The sequence below is a fragment of the Dermacentor andersoni genome, chromosome 11 (assembly GCF_023375885.2).
Source record: "Dermacentor andersoni chromosome 11, qqDerAnde1_hic_scaffold, whole genome shotgun sequence".
Classification (NCBI taxonomy): Eukaryota; Metazoa; Arthropoda; class Arachnida; order Ixodida; family Ixodidae; genus Dermacentor; species Dermacentor andersoni.
The window spans coordinates 51800902-51819586 of NC_092824.1; the positions used below are offsets into that span (position 1 = coordinate 51800902).

Here is an 18685-nt window from a genome sequence, read left to right on the forward strand (position 1 = left end):
GTCGGCCGGGTCTTTTTCTTGTTTTTTTTTTCTTCTTTACGCTCACTTACCGGAAAATCGGCGGCCCAGCTATATATCCACGTGTGTATACGCGCGTGGCTGCCCCGGATAAGCTTCCTCGGAAACACAAACAGCGCTCATTACGAGCGCGTATTCGGAACGCGTGGGCAGGCGATTAGTATATAGGCTTCCCAAGCTCGCTCTCCGCCCTTATTGTTTTCTTCGCCGAAATCCCCCGCAATTTACCTGTCTACGCCCCGCACATCGAGCGACACGCCTCTCTCTCTCTCTCTCTCATACGCTACGACGCTTTGTAGCCGTGCATGTGTGTAGCGCGTGCGCTCCGCGCTTACGCCACTAAGCGCGCTTGTACACGAGGGAACCGCAAAAGGAAGTACATATACACGTGAGCTTGTGAAAACAACGTCCCATGCGTTGCACGGTCGGTCAACGAGATGATGCGCCACAACGCAACCTTTTTTCTTTCTTTACTTCTTTCTTGTTCGTATCTTCTTTTCCTCCCAGAGTTACCCACTAGAGCCACCAGAGGGAACTGTGGCGCTGCGATCGTTCGGCTGTGCCCACGGGAACGGTGGCTAGCAGTGCGTGGATTTGTGTGATCTTCGTGCTTGTGGCTCGTGTAGCGCTCGTGCAACTTGAATTTAAGAGCGCGATGAAAAACCCCAGGCGGTCAGAATTAATCCGCAGTCCCCCCCCCCCCCCCCCCACTACGACGTGCCTCATTATCATGTCGTCGCGGTTTTCGCACGTAAAAACCCACGCAATATTTTAATTAGTTTCGAATTTTTTCGTTTGTTTATTTGAAACATTACGTGAGCCTGAATGCATCCCTTCGCTGTTAGGTGGTCGGCTAACGAGACCAGCACCGCCCATATGTCCCTGTCGCTATCTTTCTTTCTCTCGTTCGTTCGTTATCTTTCTTTCTTAATCGTTCGCATTTTTTTTTCTTTTAGCCACCGAGAACGCTAAAATAAACAAAGATAAGTGACGAGGAGCACGGCCACGCGAGAAATTCACCGGAAAGCCAAGAAAGAAAGAAAAAAATCTGAAAGAAAATCGCCGGTGGTGTGGTTGCGGGTGCACGGCCGGGGAAGGGAGTGTGCGGTAATGTATTCAGCTCTTATTTCCCCGATTCCACTGCAAAGTGAGGTCGGCCAGCAAACGAAGGCGAAAGCAAGGCCGTGTCCGCAGCTGCAAACGCGGGCAAAGCCATCGCGCGCGCAGATTGTACAGGCTGAGACGCTGGTATACACGTAATTACAGAGCTTGCGGACCACTCGGCCCAGTTATTTCGCTATGCAGTGTCTGACCCCCCCCCCCTCTCACTCCCCTCCCGTATAGCGGGAACTTGGCTATAACACGCATACTCGGAATATAGAAAGGGTGTAAAGATTATTCCCCCCGTCCCCCCCTTCTTTTTTCGTGGTATAGCTGATGTAAGCGGAACACCGGATAGGCTGCTGTGTACAGGAAAGTTCGCGCTAGGCAGATGATCAGGCATTTAAACAAGAAAATAGAAGAAAACAAAAACAATGAGTCCCAACGCAATTGGCAAAATTCGCGGGAAGCCGTATACCGGGATGCGCTCGGGATTAATTTCGACTGTATACCTGAGCCGAGTAGAATCACCGCACGATGTCTATGCGCCGTATTCCGTTAAACGTCGCCTGCGCGAAGTAATTCTTGCGCAAACTGCGATTCACACTATCGCTACGGTGTAATGTGTGTGCAATGTGCGCGAGGACATGCGTGTTTTATTGCGTCTGCGCGCACTTTGCAGCCACAAGAGCAGTCCTCGAATCCGCATGCTCCAACATGCACTTGGCGGCTCCTTCGAATGGCTCAATCGTCTTGGACCTTCGATCAGCGCTGCGAGCGCTTTAAGCGCAAAGCTGGCGCTCTTATAGTTTTTTATCCGGGACTTTATCCAGGACATTGGCTTGAACAAGACACTGGTTGCCTATAAAGGGTGCTTATTCAGACCATACAGAATATTTTGCTTTCTTTTTTAAATCGCCTGCAAAATTCTATACAATGAGCTGGTTTACTCGAAAAGGCGGACATATTGGCTGCACGAGCAATCGAAACGTATAATCAACTCATTAAAATAACTCACCAGTCAATTTTTTAACTACTTACTTAGCGGAACATATACTGTAATTTACGAATTGTATAGCTGCTAAGTTCGCAAAAAAACGTATCCACATGGAACTAATTCTGAGAATGACGTCGCAGTTTCGAGATATTCATTCCCGAAGTGCGCGACGAAGTAAACTGGCGTCCCAGTTATTTGGGTGCTTCAGTGCATAACGTGGCACTTTGTTAAGAAAGTAAGTGGAACAGTGCATATTTACCGGAAGCCTTACAGCACGCGATTCTCAGAGCCACTATACGGTAGTGCCGGCGCAGCGAATACGCGCGAAATTACAGCGCGTATAACGTCAAATATTACACATACAAAACGTTCGTCTGCGTATCCAATATCTGCGGCAAATACGAAACAAATTACGAAACCCCGGACAAGCCGCCGACTGCGACTGGCGGTGAAGCCACGTACATAATTACATTAGTGATGACGATTAATTAGAAGCGACTGCACATTCACGAGCACGCACGCGACTCTCGTTAGCGCACGTTCAAGGAGACAGGAAGTTCATCTATCCAGTATACGATCCAGCTTATCTCAACGAATGACCCAGACACGAAAGACTAGACGCATGCGCGACCCGCAAGGCCACCCGTGCTTTTCTGCATAATGCTACAGAGAATTGGCTACGTCAGTGAGCATCATCTCTGGTTCACGAAGATGTTTACCTTGCGCCTACACCAGAGCCGTTCTTTCTCTTCACCACTTGGCTCGCACGGGGACGCGTATCCCATTAACGGGGTTCTGGAATGGCGGTTACGTCAGGACGCCGCGCGGCGAAGGGGCGTTGAGCGAACATTAAAAGCTCGACATCGAAGCGGTGGCGAAACACACGAAGTCGCGAGGAACGTTCCCAATGCGGCGCGACCGCAAACGCGTTATGTAGCGCTGCACGAGGCGTATAAACATCCGCGGCGCGTGCCAACACAACGGGGGGCGAGTGGGGCGCGGGGCGACAGCAACTAATTTCCGCCTTGAACCCCAGCGACCCTCGCGGAGGTCACAGGCGACAGACGGTGAAGCGGGACAAGTGTTTCGAGAGCTGCTCTCTCTCTCTTTCTTCTCTCTCTCAAAGATTGCTTGAAGCCCGAGTGCCATCTGTAATAAAGTGTCAGCTCTCTCTCATCTCCCAACGGTCACCCACAGCCTGTCTCTTTCTCTCAACGTCTCACTCTCCGAAGTGCTGCTCAGAAGCATCTACCTCTCACTCTTTCCTCCCAAGTGTTGCTCTAAGCCTTTCCCTCTCTCCTCAAAGGTTGCTCAACATCTCTCTCTCTCCCAGAGCCAAAACCGCCTTTCACATCGCGGAGCGCAGACACATCGAAGTAGCGCAGAATAAAAAAGAAAAAAAAAGGAAAGCAAACGCGGCGGCGAGGGGAAGTTATGTGGCACAGCGGCGATTAGCATTCGAAGAACAAAATGAAGCGTGGACGGAGAAAGCGAAGAACTCGCTGCGGCGTCGGCAGGCGAAGAAGAAGTAGAAGAGGTTGCGGGCGTCCCGCACATCTTCAGGAAGAGAAGAAGAGAAAGAAGGCAGCGAAACCTGCAGCGGTCGCTTGACCGGTTCGACGAGACCCAACAAAACCTGCTGCTCTGTAGAACGCGGCGCGGCGGCGAAGCGAGTCGCTCGCGTCATCCTCGAGCGACCGCGGCGGCGGTAACGCACTGCAGCCTCTTAGCGCATATCGCCGGAGCAACGCGAACGCGGGCGCGCGCACTGGCCGTACAATAGTGTACTATGGTGGCCGCAAAGAGGCGAATGCTTCTACGGCGCGAATTTGGCGCTCATAATCGAAATACTTGCGGCGGGATAGCGGGCGCGTCACGTCGCAATGAAGATCAGGTTGCTGAAACCACCGAGGAAATAAAAAGAAAAAGAGGAAAACCTTAGGAGGGAACGGTCACGCGGCTGTTTTTGAAGCCTATATATACTCGCGGTGAAAACCTGAGAATTTAGGGCGTGGGCTCCTGCCGACAAAACCACGTTATAAACCTGCCATCCGTACTTCCGCCGCTCCACGAAATAGTTCCCGCGAAAGCCGACACTGAAAGTAGTTCGCCTCCGCAGTGGCGTCATGAAAAATGAGCGGCTGACGCATCTGCACAACGTCTCCTTGAGTTGGAGAGCGGTGGATTTGCCAATAAATTCTCAGCATTCGAACTTTGGAGAACAAAAAAAAAGAAACAAGGAAAGAAAGCAGGATTTATAGGAAAATCATTCAAACACGTGACCGTTCACCTGATGGCAAGGGTCGGGCAATCACTTCTCGCGGCTGCGCTGGGTTCGTCGTCTGCTTGTCTGCATATGCCGCTCGGGAGTTGTAACGCACCGGCTAACAGCGCGGACGTTCCAGAGCTATAGTAATGTTGTCGCTGCAACGGCGATATGTGTTTCTAGGTGCCGAGAGAGAGAGAGAAAGGAAGGACAAGAAAGGCAGGGAGGTCAACCAGAAGAGCATCCGGTTTGCTACCCTACACTAGGGGTGGGGGAACGGGGAATACAAAGAGGAAAAAAAGCGAGAGAGTAAGTGCCGAGGTCGATAACTAAAGGTACCAAATGCGGAGAGCAGAAAACCGAGGCGCATATTGCAGAAAGCGGCGGTCAGCGGTATACTGAACCCTACCACGAGCCAAGCAAAGTACACAGTGTGCTTCTAAACCTAGGATGATTCAACGCACCACGTGCGCATTCTTCGAGATAGTTGTGTTACTCTTCAAGGAAAACCGGAGAGGCTTGTCTCGCGTCACGCCTATGGCATGCTGTACTTCATATCAATGCGATGATCAATGAAGTGATACACACAGCCCATACGACAACTGACACACCCACACAAAACACAGGATTAAAATATCGAATTGAGATCAGTGTCTCACACAAAAGTAAAGAGCACCTTCGTAACCCAGCCCGCACGGACAGCGCTAGTCCACGATTAAAGTGTATACAGGTTGCAGGTCGAGGTTTGGACCCTGTGGTATAACATTTAGATGCGGTCATTATTAATCGGACGGTCCTTTGGAATGCAAATAGGCTGTAATTACAGATTGAGTGTGCTGTGTCCTTTCGTACATTTGCACGCATATATAGCACTGTGGCCGATCCAACTCGCTTAATTTTACGCAATTTGGCGAGCGAAAAGCGGGACAGAGCCGCGTCAGAGGAGGCCGCCTTGCGAAGGCTGCATGGCTGCCTGACGCTATGCTCCCTCCTCAAAGTTTTTTTTTCGCCTCCATGAGCGGCGTTCCGACGTGACGTCAGCTGTATATACAAACGCTGCCCATACGCGCGCATACATCAGTGCCAAGATTAAATGACCTGCGGGGTGGCCGGTTGCGAGCGGCCGATCGTTACGAAATTCCGCGTCTCGCACACAAACTTAAAGGATGCGCGTTGGGACCTATGACGACCGAACACCACATAGGTCTTAAAATCACTTCTTGCCCCGTGTTATTTCAATCCCCTCTCTCTCTCTCTCTCTCTCTCTCTCTCTCTCTCTCTCTCTCTCTCTCTCTCTCTCTCTCTCCCCCTTTCTATTTTTGTTACAGAGCTTGGCTAAAGTTAGCTGCAGGGACACCCTATATACTGCAATTCAATAGTACCGCGGACGTTACGTACTGGAAGCAGCTCAAAATGCTCGAGCAAGATCACGCAAGCGCAGACTGGCGATTGAAGGATTTATTTTGCACTCGGCGAGGTATAGTATACACACCGGGACAGAAACAGACTACAACAGGAGATGAACGTGGCGCCTCGCACTCGAACCTACGGCCCTCGATTGCTTTAAACTGAGACTCAACGTCCCAAAAACTGCGCAGAGGGTTATGAGGGGCACCGTAACGGTGCACTACGAACTAATTTTCACTACATTTGCTTTCGTTAGAGTGCACCTAACCCCATTAACCAATCTGCGTATACGAGCGTTTGTTGCATTTCGCTTTCACGGAAATACGGCCGTCACGACGGGCAATCGAACCCCCGACCTCGTCCTCGGCAACGCAACGCTACAGCCACCACGGAGACTATCCCTCGATTGTCCTATATACAAGACCGGCCCCTTGTCGGAGGAACGAATCCAGGTGACAGAGAGCCAGACGGTTCTCAGTGCAGAATACATTAAACGCGTTGCTCTGCTTTTTGAGAACACGCGGTCGGACTGACAGACTTTACAAGTTGACGCGCGCTCTGCATCGCGTTGATGCCTGTCAGTTGTTGGTTCTATTAGTTCTTTTCTGTCTCGTTCTACGCCGGACATAATTTCCTTTACCCCCTTACCCCAACACAGCCCAGCGAGCCGCTGTTTACACTGATATACGTGTACGCTGAAACGCCTTGTCTTCCCCTTTATTTATTTCTTTATTTTTTTCGTCCTTTACGTTCCGCCTCGCTGATGTCGGTGACCAAGATGATTGCTTCTATACTATACCTCTACTCTGTACACCTTCTGTTGCCAGACGACATCCGTCTGCACTGTCGTCTGCTCACTCGTCTTGTTATTTGCGCTATTTTTGCGTGAATGCTGCCATAGAGTGAGCTAAAAGAAGTAAGGGTGAAAACATTATATACGTGTTTTTTTTTTTTCCTGCTGTAGGGCGCCAATGAACAAAACTGTAGTTTGTCAAGCTGTGACGACGCTATGTGCGCAGTAAGACACTAACGATTCATAACTGTACGTTACAAGTGCCTTATACAACGAACATTTGACAATGAGACTACGCACAGGTTTAGCGCGCACACGATATCAAACCAAGTCGTTAGGTGAAAGAGCCGAAATTTCGCATTTGCTTCCGCCAACGCCTGTGGACGGTTTGCGAGCTCATTATCCAGTGTTGGGCACACTCGCATTTCGTAGCAATTTCGGGTCTCATCGCAACATTCCTGAGTATACCTCTCAGTATAGTCGTAAACACACATAGGTCGCTATAGAGCGAATGTGGAGGTCGTGTGAGGGTGTTGTGTGATACGGTTTGGTGAATTGAATCGGCGGCAAATTGAATTCGCTCGCCAGCGGCCACAGCGGAGTGTTAGGATGAAGAACGAATAATCATTGCCGAGGTTAGCCTGTCCGAACACGTGCATCCGCGAGGCATGCTGCATGGCGCGACCGTGGGCGTTCTGTACGGTAGCTGCCACAAAACTCAAGCGCTCAAAGCTACGTCGCCCGCTGTAGCTTGTCTTGTCGATAAAGTAGGTGGCTACATGTAAATTGGTCACTGAAATAATTAATTCAACTGCAGTGGGCCTTACCGAGTAAGAAAAAAGCAAAGAAATGGATCAATTACAAAACTAGCAGAAATGTAACTGTTAAAAGTAATTAAGTACATGTAATTCGTTACGTACATGTCTGTCCTGTATCAACAACAACAAAAAAAAATTTAAGTAAACGCGAGCAGACGGCGTGAGATTTCATGACGTCGCCACCCGTTTTTGGTTTTTTGCATCTTTTCTCGCTAGGCGCGCCTTCTGCCGCCGCAGTGAGTGTGTGCTTGCTTTCTCCTTTTTTTTTCTCTCTCTTTTTTTTGTTACTGCAGAATTCGAATTAACAAATACAGCTGAGTACTCCTCTTCAGTGTCTCTTTAAATGGCAAGATCATGGGCTTCATTCATTCATTCATTCATTCATTCATTCATTCATTCAGCGATACTGTCAGCCTTATGTTGGGCTTTTACAGGTGCGGCTGCCAAACAGTTGTCACAATGCACTCAGTATTCCGGCAGCAGGGAAAAGACCCAACAATAACAGCCCTTCTCGTTACGACGTCTAGTGCCACCGTCTCCGGAGAGCATTAAACGAGTTGGACTCAAAACCGTTTTCAGAGAGCCAAGATTCCTGGACCGTAACCGTGTGCGTCGCTGGCGCAGAAAGCAACGAATACATTGCAGGCAGTACTTGAAGTTGACACGCCTCTGTGGCCGAATTGGTATAGACTTGGTGCAAATCTCGAAGTGCGCGCGCGATGGAGTTCTCTCTCCCTTTTTCTTTCTTCTTTCTATTTTCACCCCTTCGCTCCCTTCCCGCAGTGCAGGACAGCAAGACCGGACGTGTGCCCGGTTAACCTCCCTGTCTTTCCTTGCTTCTCTCTACCTCTCCCTTTAATTAAATTAACCCTAACGAGAAAAATAGGACACAACCCCATCTCACGATGAATGTCGACGTATAATGCGATTACCATTGAAGTAACGTGTAACGACACGCCATACTTCCGACGCTCGAAACGTGTACTGAAACCGGGCTCCTCTCTCTCGCGCTTCCCACTGCACGCGCTGCGCCATCTGGCGACGCCGCCGTAAAGTACGCGCGTGTTCGACTCCACCGAGCATTGAAGAAATTTAAAGGATCATTTTTTTGTCATTGTATAGTGCTACATACCCAGTGGCGCACACCTAGGTACCCAAGTTAACGTCAAATAGCTTCATTAAAGAGCGGAACACACCTATACTGGCGCATACCCAGTGAGACAAGTTGGCATCTAAAGCGATTCTTTGAAGAGCAGCACAGACCGACACACACATATACTGAGTGCTCCAAGTCGGAGTCAAAAGAGGTCCATTGAACAGCGGGGGGCGGCAGAAAGTTAGGTGGGCGGATGAGATTAAGAAGTTTGCAGGGACAACATGACCACAATTAGCACAAGACCGGGGTAGTTGGAGCACTATGGGAGATGCCTTTGTCCTGCAGTGGGCGTAACCAGGCTGATGACGATCATGATGAAGAGCGGTACATGCCCGATGCCGCATCCCAAGTGGCCCATGTCGGCGTCAAAGGGGTCAGTTGAAGAGGGGAGATGGGTAAACAGTGCCACATGCCACATACCCAGTGACCCAAGTCCGACGAGTCGTTTCGAACGCTGTTCCCTCAGCAAAGCAGCCCGACGCTTTACCATTCGACCGCGGACTACCCAGTGACCCAGATATAGCGGGGAAGCGGTTAGATACTTAGATAGGCAGCCCCCGGAAAGCGCGTGAAGTACCGTGAGAATGATAACCGCGTTAAAATAACTTGAGCTGTGTATCAGTTCCACGGCAATGCTTCAAGTTTTATGGCTTAGCTGAAGCAGAGAGTTTTCGCTGCCTGTTGACGCAACACCCCCTCCTCCCCGCACCCCCCCCCCCCCCCCTCTACAGCTCTAGCAGATGAAGCCGGTGTTACGATGCCGTTTGTTCGGATGTGTTGTCATTTTTTGGAGTGAGATACATTAAAGCGCGAGAATGCTGGCAGGGGAATATTGATTTCTCTCTTTAATTATTTAGACAGCGACTTGGGCGACGGTGTCTAACGCGAGAATGCAGCGCAAAGCACCGAAGTGCGGGAATATAGGCACGTGGTCCCTTTCACGAGCGCCGACTGTATACCAACTGAATTTTATCCGTCGAACGGCGCATTTATAAACACGGGTGGTAAGAAATTCATCGAACTCGGTATTGCGGCCACGTGGCAATATCGGCAGCTGCAAGAACCAGCCCCGTAATTAATTACGTCACCATAGTATTTTATCTATTCTTTATATGACGCTTTCTTTAATAGCTCATCTACGAATTAGAAGAGTGGCCAGTGCCGTCTAACGTGCATCAACATCTTGCATATATAAATATACATATACATGTATCTTTTTTTTTTTCACGCGTCTGCAAAGAGGACTGGCGACGCCTAATGAGGACAGCTGGCTGCCGAAAAACAAGGGCGGTTGGACCAGGCTACCGAGCGGGCGGCGGCAGCACGCGTACTTCTTTCTTCGATCTCGTCCTTCCTGTCTATGCTTTTGCACTGCCCCCGCTACTGCAGGTGGCAATTATATACACTTTAAAGAAGAATGATGCTTGGAACTACTGTATATATGGCGCACCACCTGCTCAGCTGGCATTGGTTGTAGCGTCGCGAGTCCTGCGTTTCCTCCAGGAAGATGGATAGCTATGGGCTCGCGACCGCTTTCCTCGCGAGGTGGGCACCGTGCTTCGGCAAAGCTGTGCACAGCGTTCGGCACGCACGTATACACAGCCAGATGTTTCAAAAGACGCTCGCCGTCAGCAGGCGGCGAGCGCGCAGGCGGGCAGCCGCATTCCCTGTCCATTCCCTGGAATGCATGCATTCCCTGGCATGCATTCCCTGTACTAAAGGAGGGCTCCACTTGTTTCACGGTCCTCGAAGGAGGCCACCGCATTGCATCCGCTGCGCGCTCGGCAGCGCAAGACTCCGCCGAGCTGTCTTCTGCATCTCTGCGGGGCAGATGCTGCTGCGTATCGGCGCATGCCGGGAGTTACCTATATCAATGAAAACGGATTTAAAGATAAAAATAATCTCGCGTGGCCACTATGGCGATTGTGTCGCATCACACCGGATTATACTCGGAGAAGTGGCTACAACATGCAAGACAAATCGCAGAGTGAAGTAAGCTAATTAACTAATTTTCACTCACTTTATTTGTAGTTAAGAACTAGAGAGGGTATACGGGGCCCACCTGCATAATTGAAACATGCTACCTGTTACCGAACATCCGCAAACACTGACACACGAAACTAATATGCGTCAAAGAATTATCACCGAGAAATTTTCGGGACCTCTCGAGAAGTCCCATAGATGGTGATGACGCGCACGTTTTCTCACAGAGGACTTTCGAGACGATGACGTCGTCCCTCCGCCCCGGCAACGCAGCGAAGTTACGAAGATTGAAGCCTTTTAGCCAAGACAACAAACAACAGACGCGCGTGCGTGCACACACACACACACACACGCACACGCACACACACACACACATACTTTGGTGAGAAAGGAAGATTAAGGGCGAGGGGATGGGGTGAAAGAGAGCGCAAGGCTGAGAGAGGCGCCGCCCGCGCGGACCACACAGGCAACGCGCGCGCGCTCAGACGCGTCTTTCGGCGCAGTGCGGAAACATCGGCGCCCAGCTTGCGTCCTGCGCTGGAGATTTTCCGCAAGACATGACCGCTGCTAGTTGTAGCCGGAACTGCAGGCCCAGCGCCGCACGCCGGCACATATGCGCGCGCTCCGAGATGAGAGAGGTGCGGCCGAGCGTGAGCCGCCCGCGCCACAAGACGCATCACCGCGGCTCTCGAAAAAACTTTCCCCGCGCGCGCGCGCGGTGGCCCGCCTAGGGCGACCCCGCTGACAGCCGGCCAAATTGGGTGTAGTGCTCGGCTACGTGCGTTGCCACCGACGCAACGTAGTGAACGCGCGACACCCCGCCGCGCCGACGCGCCAAACTCGGCGCTGCGTTCACGGACCGTTTCGCCTGCGTAAAGCCTACGGTGCATCGTCGCCGAAAAAAAAAGAAAGGTTAAGAAAGAACGAATAGAAGAGGCGGCAAGGCTCTTTCATCATCTGGGCTTAGTAAGTAAGGGCTCGAGCACGCCAGAAACCCCCCCCCGCCGGCTTGGTGGCGAGGCCGATGCATGCTATAGCGGGTCAAGCACGGGGTATATGAGTGCCCGTTGCTTTACGAGGGCCCGTCCCGTGATGGCTCCTGCACGCGTCAGTCGCCTTGCGGAAGGGCCACTATGCCGCCAGAGGGGGTTCGGAAGCAGGCGAATAAAAAAAAAAGAAGAGAAAAAGCACGAAACCGCGAAAGGAAAAGCAACACGCACAAACAGGCGTAGAGCATACACGCACACACGCAGGAGCGTCACGCGCCATGCGAGCACGCGCACGAACGTAAACGCACACGCGCGCACGCATTTGTGTGGCGCGTGGGACGAGAGCGTTGCGAGCCAATCACGGAGTTAAAAAGGCAGGCCAGCGAATGTGTGGCTGGGAAGGAGAAAGACGTGTGGGCGATGACAAGCGACGCTGCATGTAGGCAGGTATAGCATATGAGCGAAAGCGTAGGAAAGACGTCAGTCAGCGCTCGCTCGCTCGCTGGCTTGCAGCAGAATGCTTGCAACGGCGCGAAGATGACCTCTATCGTTCTATTAGGTGTCATATAGCGCTCTCTGCATTACTGTAGAATTGTAACTGTAATGCAGCGGCCCTGTGCGAATGGGAAAAAAAGTGTTTCTTTGTAAATAAACCAATCCACCCATAGAGTTTCCAACAACAACAAAAAAAAAAAAACGGTTAACCAAGCATCGACGCTAAAGAAGACAATGCCGACGTACGTGGCGGTTCAAATGATTCGACGGTTAAATGTCCGGCTACATTCATCCCGTCTCGTTCCGTCTTTTGTTCATGTTCGTTATTCACTCATTCCGTATCGCATTCGCATCGTATTTCACGCGCAGTTACGCCGACCTTGTCTTGTTTGGCGTCAACGCTTGAATTACCCTTTCTTTTGTCAGCATTTCACACACACGGTTGCGCGCCTCGCCTCGGTTTCCTTGTTTCTCTCGACAGTTTTCTTGTCGAGCCCCGAGAGTTTGAGGCTCCCTCAGGACACACGCCCAAGGCATCTCTCCGTTCTCCACAGAGAGAACCGCAAGTTCTCCTTCGTACCGAACTCGGACACTTCCCGCCATTCGGCGGATGACGCGGCAGTTAAGTTAGATGGAAGTTCGCGACGCAGCACGGCAGAGTGCGACAGCGACAGGCTCACTGACATCCCATCCCACCTATAACGCGTTTACGCATCTAATAATAATCATTTTTGATTATATCATTAGTTGCTGACTGTTGTCACGGATTTTCGGCTTTGAGAGATATCATTCGACACCATTTTCACATTCATACAACATCTGCAAGTCACATGAAGCCTTTTCTTTTCTGCTGCAAGTGGTTACAAGTCAGTTAAGAAGACTTTGTCTTCCAAATAAGCAGAGGAAATCTGACACCAGTACCTACGGTAGCCACAAATATGGCGCTGCAGACAGCATGGGAATGATGGGCATGGTACATTGATTTGCCAAAACTTCAGCCGAGTGGTTTCGAATTGCTGACTTCGCTAGCTCATGCTAGTGAACAAAATATAGCATTACAACTTATTAATAAATGCAGCGATTTGCAGTGATTCGGAACGCGCGCAGATGCTTATTGTGCTCATTCGTTTAGAAAACTATGAGTGCCTGAAACAGAAAGGCAGAGAAAACCGCCACAGGAACGTCCGATGCTATAAGCACGAAGATTAGACAATTCCATGCACTATATCCAGAGTTCCCTAACTTCCGTAGGAAACTCTGCGGTTTTAGCGGCTACAGGCCGGAAGGCCACCGATCACGCTAACCGACAGAGTTTCCTGCTAAAGTTATTAACTAGATAAAACTCTGGCGCTGCGATCAATGTTTTCTTGAATATGATCAATTGGCAAAGTCACAAAGTCATTATGAAGCCAGAATCCCGAAGTTTAATTAGGCGAATCAATGATGGGCGTATCGCCCATCATTGACATGCTGGCTGAACTTCCATGCACACGCTTACAGTTTCAGCATACACTAGCGCCGCAGTTCCCTCCGCCGCAGTTCCCTTTAAGGAAAATTCCGTGCGCTAACAGCGGCCTCCGAGATCACACACCGTTGCAATCTCGGAGGCCACGCTCTAACCGCGAAAGCAGGTGCACGTGCGAAAGTACCGCAGACGCAGGCGCCGAGACTCGAGAGGGTATAGACAGTTCATCCATCACCGCTGCGAGAAAGACGCAGCAGCATCGCGTTAACCACGTTGCTCGCGTGCCCACCGGCAGCCGCCATCGGGGCCACTCCGGTTTTCGCGGCAGGCCCCGATTTGATCAGCCTCCGCACATCCGCAGGCTTCCAGAGGGACGCTTTGGGAAGGCGAAATGAAAATAAAAACGTAAAAGTTACTGACGAAATATGCGCGCTGCCAGCGAGCGGAAAAACGTTCCATCCCGCGGCACACATTCGCGAAGTTTGTATTCCGCTCACGCCGCGGTTAAGCCGCGGCCAGCTGGTTTGACTCTGCGAGCATGATGGCTGCAGCTGTTTCCGCATTTGGGCTTAACAGTTGTACGAAATACACTGCTCTGTGCTTATTTTTTTTCTCCCTTTACTCACATTTTTCTCCCTTTACACCCAGTGGCCTAATTAACAGTCAGCCACCTCTCGACGACGCTATCTCATTTTCCTGCAATAAATGCACCCATGGGTGTGTTGTGCGTGTATGTGTCGTGCGTCTGCGCGCACTGTAAGGCAGGGAATGAGTGAACGAAGTATAGCAACCGAGACTTCTAACCACCATTCCCGTGCCAGCTGAATGATCGCAGCGCCGGAGTTGCCTCTTGTAATTTCAGTAGGAATCTCTCTGCCTGCAGGAAAAACCGCGCATTTCTGCAGAGACGGCATAACGGACAAAGATTTGCGTCACAAGGTATCACAGTTTGGCTATGAGGAAAACCGGAGTTGGTATAGGCTCCGGAACAGTTTTGACTACACCGGAGGTTAACGGACCGAATCAAGAGATTTCGTACAAAAGACCAAAAGACAGCGGCACCGAATCACGGCATGCACTTGCAGAGCCCTGCAAACTGCAGTACGCTCGCGACGAGATTCCGTGCCGTTGGTCATACCGCCGATCTTCGTCACATTCCTTCGGCGGCCCAGATCGGCGATTCGGTTAGGGGTGTGAATCCGCCTTCAGAGGTTTATTAAACGAGGGAGATTAGTCAGAAGAATCAGGAGGAATGATTGCGGTGACTTCGTTTCAGATTCTCTCGATTCGATCACAGCCCTCCCTCCGCGTGAGCAGAAAGCTGCCATCGAGATAATGCTCTCCCGAACACTGGGCAGCTATATCCCTCCCCTAACCACGGGAGAGCGAATAGCTTCCGGAAAAATGAACGGTCCCCCGGCTAGAGCTTTGTGCGGCCGCACCGCATGACGAATGTTCTGCGTTGTCATCACGTGTTGCACTGTCACCACGTTGTCATCACGTGTTGCGCGAAGAATACGGTGTATTTTAGGAAACTGCGCGAGTGCCTATTCGGTGACCTCCGCCAGGGGCCTGGCTGACAGCTATCTTCAGAACCTGCTTAATAAACTCCGCCACGTATACTGCTGATCTAGACAGGTGCAGGCTAGCTGTAGTAAGCCTCTCGGGAGAGGGTGTTGGGGTTAGCTGGGAGTTGTCGTGTAGTGGGCTAGGTGCCGTTTCAGAGGACGTGAAGTGGGCTGGGTTCTCCCCATCACAGTAAACAGAAGGAGAGGGGGTCCTTCGGCGTGGGAGTCGGTAAGGAGGTCAAAACGCTTAGGTGTGAGGTGTAAAGTTTGTTTGCGCATGTCCCCGAACGTCTCTTGTTCGTGCGAGATCGGTGCGTAGTTTGCACACCACCTTTCGTTAGTCCACGAGCGAGGATTGGTAATATTGGTCTGTAATCCTACAGGCGCAGTCGGAGAAAGACGGAAAACCCTGAACGCCGTTTCTCAAGGGAGCTTGGTACCTTTAACGCGCGCCTAAATAGGAGATGACAGCGCGTTTCGAACAGCTAAGCTCTAAAACTGTCCAGCCTGCCCCCGACGAGGCAAACTAGGCGCTGCGATGATGATGATGATGAAGCAACATTTACTGGGCCCGACATAAATCGGTGGAGCACTCAAGCACCAGATGGCGCTGCGAGACGCGTAGAGCCAACTGGCCACGCAAGACGAAAAGACGCAGACGCTCTGTCATCTCGCGTGCTGAGTTTGCGCTCGTTACGTATGATGCAATGCCAATTATTAGCCCATCAGACTGTTAACACACGTCGGCATCGATGGCACGAGACTCGACCCGGGGCGTGAAGCAAGACGTCCGCGGGAATGAAGTTTTCCGAAGAACGCCCGGAGGGCTGACGGCCCAGTCGCGTCCTTTCTCGAGGACGCCACCGCGGCGCGCGGCCCTACTGCTGCGTCTCCCGGCAAGAACGCGCACGCGCGCGCGCGCTCGCCTTTTGTGTTCCAATAAACAAACTCTCCTCGGAAGCTGCGACGTCTCTCTCCGAGCAAACAGAATGCCTCGAGCCCTTCGAGGAAGGAAAAGTCAGGCACCAACGCCATCCTATAAGGCTGGCGTTTATTTTATTTTTGTTTTCTCCTTCCGGCGCCTTCATTTTCATCCGAGAGAGAGAGAGAGCGTGTGTGTGATTGTGAAGAGGAAGAGGCTCCGGGCGAGTTTTTTTCGTCGCGTCGCGACGCTTCCCTTTCTCGAACAGGGGGGAGGAGGGGAGGCCTTGCCGTTTCGCCCCCCTAGGCTCCTCTTCCGTACCGAGCAATAAAGGAACGCGCGAGGAATGCCCCGATCGCCGCCGTCGTGCGTGGCAGCTATGCCGACGGCGCCCGTCTCAATCTTCCTCTCCCGCCGCGCGTTTCGCGCCAAGGCGAACGGAACTCAGCGTCCTCCCTCTTCCTCTCTCACTCCCCGGCGTCACCGGGCAGCTTAACGTCGCCGAGACACGTCCGCCACGGCGCATGTATAAGAAGAAACGCGAGCGGCTGCGACGGCGTTTCGCGAAAGACGCGAAGGAATTCCGCGACGCGAGCCCGTTGCCGCAGAAGATCGCGACGCGCCTTTTCGCGGCGTCTCTTCGTTTTTTTGTTTTGGTTCGTCCGTTTGTTTCGGCGCGCACGGTTTTGGCGCGCGCCCAGCATGTCATCACTAATGGAAGGAGGGAGGAAGGGGGGGGGGCACTAATTCGCGTCGCGACAGCTGAGTCGCTTCGCCATTCGTTCGCCGCTGAAAGCTCAGGGTCCTGGTGTCGCATGCATTCACGCGGACTTTCCTAGAACAAAGAAATTACTAGGAGGAACTCTGGCGCCACGATCGCTCTACTGCCATGGGAATTACGGGTGCTACATGAGAGAGAGAGAGAGAGAGAGAGAAAGAGAGAGAGAGAGAGAGAGAGAGAGAGAGAGAGAGAGAGAGGAGAGCAGCTCTTTACTGGAAGGCAGAGATTCTTGTCGACATGGGTACGACCGCTCACCTGCTACTTAGCATTGGGAGGACGAAGGCGTCATCTGATTATTATTATTATTATTATTATTATTATTATTATTATTATTATTATTATTATTATTATTATTATTATTATTACAAGTTCGCTCCTACGGTACGACATTCGTAAAAGTAGTCGCCGACTTAGTAAAGACAAATAGACAATGCGACTTACCACTTCCGGCGGCCCGAGACACGTTGCCGAATGGGTAGAGGGGTGAAAACCTGAGGAAAGAAAGGAAGAAACGAATGCAAAGAGGTCAGCTTTCACAAACCAATTCAACGTCGTTTACTATACACCGCACTGTTCGGATAAACAAACATACGCAAAGCAGGGAAAGAAGGCTGATCACACGGCAACTTCATCACAACTTCATCATTTATTTTTCCCGTTAACTTGACAACATGAAAACGGCCTAGCTTCAAATCGTAGCGAGGTTCTGCATAAGCAGCTTTGTACATAGAGGAAAGCGCACTGAGAAGAAGTATGTATCTATGCGGAAAACAGCGCTATGCTGTCCGCAGCGTTGTCCGCAGAGTACTAACGGCTCGAAGGTACAACCCAATGGGATCCAGGAACGCCGTAGTGGAGCGTGTGATCTTGACCAACTGGCATTCCTTAACGTGTGCCTGAATCATCTCCGTACACTCACGTTTCGAATGCGATAACACGTACGTTGTAGTTGCGACGGGCTACATTTTGCGTCCGCGCGTGCGTGCATGTCTCAAAGCTGGCTTCCCCACAGCAAGATCTTTCGTGAGGAGAAGCCCATTTCAGCGATCAGCTTCACTTTCTTCAATATTTTTTTTTAGTGTACGAATTGCCGGAATAGGCACCGATCCATACGAAAGCTTGTTCACTCTATTTTCCCAGGGAAGAACCGTAAGGCACGGGGAACCGTCCGCGCGTCCTGTGCGTCCTTCCTCCGAAACAGCGAGGCGCTGCTACGCGCTTCTGCGCCTGTCGGAGCCAAGCGAGCGTCGCTGATGCCCTTATAAGGAAAGGACTTCGCGCTCCACTCTTAGGACAGCCCTGTCCTTCCTGGACCGTCGGCGATGATGTTTGTATATGAAACGCCCAGGCAGCACGTTCCCCGTTGGGGCACCCCGTCTGGCTCCTCTTGCTCATCGTTGCCGTCCCCGGTAGCATACGTACACGCGTCCCCCCTCCTCCACCCCGGTGGCCATCGCCCGAATGCGCGCACCGGAGAAGCAACCGCCGGCGCGGCGTCCGTGTAGAGAGATCCCGCTGTTTACACGAAGATCACTGCAGCGCTGTTGGCGGTGGGTAGACCACGACCGTGGGGGAGAGGAGGGGGGGGAACGAGCAGGAAGCTTAAACAAGTGAGGGCCGCGGCTGTCTATACACTGCACACATGCAACCCTCCCTACGCTACAGTATACGTCTCTGTACAAACGTTCGTATATGCTGCGACCAGTGTGTGGTGCAAGAGGAAAACTGTCACTCGCATTCCGTACCAGTGCCCGCGCAGTATTGTGCGCAGAGACGATCACTCAGCGATGTGCTCAAGTCGAGCGACCGGCCTGTGTGCATGCTGCTGAACACAGACGTGACTCATCATCTTATCGGAAGACCGTGAAAGCATTATGCTGCTTTTTCCGGTCCATTACTCTCTGCATAGTTCGAACGCCTATAGAA

The 18685-nt window shown here is 51.5% G+C and overlaps 1 protein-coding gene across 1 annotated transcript in view; it reads right to left on the bottom strand.

The window, feature by feature from the left end:
* LOC126517558 (protein O-linked-mannose beta-1,2-N-acetylglucosaminyltransferase 1-like) overlaps positions 1 to 18685 on the bottom strand; it is a 294129-nt gene that overhangs the window by 224115 nt on the left and 51329 nt on the right. Inside the window, exon 2 of the mRNA XM_050167309.3 lies at positions 17201 to 17250. The gene's annotated coding sequence lies outside the window, so the exon portion shown is untranslated. The remainder of the gene's footprint in view (positions 1 to 17200; positions 17251 to 18685) is intronic.